This window comes from Aethalodelphis obliquidens, unplaced genomic scaffold, assembly GCF_003676395.1.
Source record: "Aethalodelphis obliquidens isolate GAN/ISIS:26980383/991018 unplaced genomic scaffold, ASM367639v1 scaffold30, whole genome shotgun sequence".
Classification (NCBI taxonomy): Eukaryota; Metazoa; Chordata; class Mammalia; order Artiodactyla; family Delphinidae; genus Aethalodelphis; species Aethalodelphis obliquidens.
In genome coordinates this window covers 20,505,867-20,508,488 of record NW_020837974.1, presented here as the reverse complement: position 1 = coordinate 20,508,488, position 2,622 = coordinate 20,505,867, and the positions used below count along the sequence as shown (strand labels likewise).

The window sequence follows — 2,622 nt, the reverse complement described above, 5'->3', positions numbered from 1 at the left end:
TTCCTTTTTACTCCTTTGTACGGATATGCCACATTTTGTTTACCCATTCCCAAGCTGATGGACTTTTGGGGTGTTTCCAGTTTGGGGCTATTTTGAATAAAGCGGTTAAGAACATTCAAGTCAAGTCTTTCTGTGAACATAAAATTTCATATTTCTTTGGTAAATCCCTAAGAGTGGAATTCTGAGTTACTGTGTAGACGTTATGTTTAACTTTGTAAGAAAATGCCCATGTGTTTCCCAAGGTGTCTGTACCATTTCACATTCCCACCAGCAGCCTATGAAGGTTTCAATTGCTACACATCTTCGCCAACACTTTAAGGTGATTCACAGCCCCACAGTGATTGGTTCAGAGCTGGACATGTGACCCAGGCAGGACCAATCAGAATGAATCCCTTGGTGAGTTGTACACTGGGAAGGGAGGATCACATTTTCTTTGATGTGAATGAGCTGTCAAAGCAATATAGGCTTGGGGTGGTGCGCTTGGTATTGTTGGTCTTTATAATTCTAGCCATATGAATAGACTTGCAGTGGTGTCTCATTGTGGTTTAAAGTGCATTTCCCTAATGACTAATGAATTTAGCATCTTTTCCACATGCTTAGCTGCTACTCATATACCTTCTTTGTTTAAAATTTTTAATTAAATGAAAATTAGGGTTACACATGCCATGGTTTAAAAATAATTCAGGGACTTCCCTGGTGGCCCAGAGGTTAAGACTGCACTTGCATTGCAGGGGCGTGGGTTCAGTCCCTGGTCGGGGAACTAAGATCCCCGCATGCCGCACGGCATGGCCAAAAAAAAAAAAAATTCAAAAAGTACAAAAGGGAAAAGTAAATCTTCACATCTCTGATAACCCTGTGAAGATGATGGCTGAGGAAACTGAAGCACAGGTAGCTTTTCCCCCAGTTACATAGCTAGACAGCGGTGGGGCTGGGAATTAAACCAAGGCAGTCTGGCTCCAAAGCCAGCCTTATCCATTTTTACATAAATGATAGCACATCCTGTTCTATTGTCCTTCTGATGTTTTTCACTTCAGATATCTTAGCTATGGTTCCAAATTAGTACTTATTGATCTCCCTTGTTTGTTTTAATAACTCCATATATTCCACTGAAATGCATATATTCCACTGAAATGATGTCATTATTAATTTGGCAAGTCCTCTATTGATGGACGTTTAGGTTGTTTCCAACCCTTTGCTACAACAAATAATGCCGCAATGAATATCCTTGTACAAGCCTCTCTGTACCCATGTATAGGCATATCCATCCAGTGGGTTCCTAGAAATGGAATCACTAAGCCAAAAAGTGTATATCTTTACTATTTTAAAGTGTCTATTTCCCCACATCCTCTCAAACACTGTGTTAAACTTTTCCATTCTTGCCAGTCTGGTAGATTTTTTAAAAAATGCTACCTCTTCATTGTTTTATTGTACATGTCTTCATTATGAGTGAGGTTATGTTTTCATGCCTTTAAAATTCAATTTCAGCTCTTTGCCACATCTACTGAGAGAATGAAGACCATTCTCAGCAGTCAGACTCGACATTCCAGAAAATGTCGACATTACTCTGAAGGGACGCACGGTTATTGTGAAGGGCCCCAGAGGCACCCTGCGGAGGGACTTCAATCACATCAGTGTAGAACTCAGTCTCCTTGGGAAGAAAAAGAAGAGGCTCCGGGTTGACAAATGGTGGGGGAATAGAAAGGAACTGGCCACTGTTCGCACTATCTGTAGTCATGTACAGAACATGATCAAGGGTGTTACACTGGGCTTCCATTACCAGATGAGGTCTGTGTATGCTCACTTCCCCATCAACGTCGTTATTCAGGAGAATGGTTCTCTTGTGGAAATCCGAAATTTTGGGGGGTGAAAAATACATCCGCAGGGCTCGGATGAGGCCAGGTGTTGCTTGTTCAGTATCTCAAGCCCAGAAAGATGAGTTGATTCTTGAAGGAAACGACATTGAACTTGTGTCAAATTCAGCTGCCTTGATTCAACAAAAGCCACAACAGTTAAAAACAAGGATATCAGAACATTTGTGGATGGTATCTGTGTTTCTGAGAAAGGAACAGTTCAGCGGGCTGATGAGTAAGATCTGAGTGATCCAGTTACAGAGACCGCAAGGGGCCTGGTTCACATGTGATATTTTAAAAATGAATAAAAGCTCTTTTGACTTGGGGAAAAAAAATTCAATTTCATTTCCTGTGAATCAGAATTCTCCTTAAGATGTCTGGTGGTCTCACAGCTAGGCCCTAGTTTTGCTCTCACTTCCCTGCTTGTTTTTTCCTTCTCCATCTTCTCTGCTGGCTTTCTTTCCTCCATTTTTCCTCTCCAAATGGCAATTCTCTATGGTTTTCCCCTTAGTCCTCTTCTCACTCTACGTTATACCCTGGGGTGTCTTGTTCTTGCCCACAGTGGACATGGTCCCCTTCTTATTTACAATTCTTATTCTCCATCTTCTTTTATTTTTGGCCACGTGGCACAGCTTGTGGGATCTAGTTCCCTGACCAGGGATCAAAGCTGGGCCCTTGGCGGTGAGAGCGTGGAGTCCTAACCACTGGATTCCCAGGGAATTCTCTCATCGTCCATCTTTATATAACTTTCTGTGAGCTCCAGATCCACATT

At 42.0% G+C, this 2,622-nt stretch overlaps 1 pseudogene; it reads left to right on the top strand.

Annotated features, from left to right (window-relative positions):
* Positions 1-1,509: 1,509 nt before the first annotated feature.
* Positions 1,510-2,133, top strand: LOC113630288 (60S ribosomal protein L9 pseudogene; annotated as a pseudogene).
* The last annotated feature ends 489 nt before the right edge of the window (positions 2,134-2,622 follow it).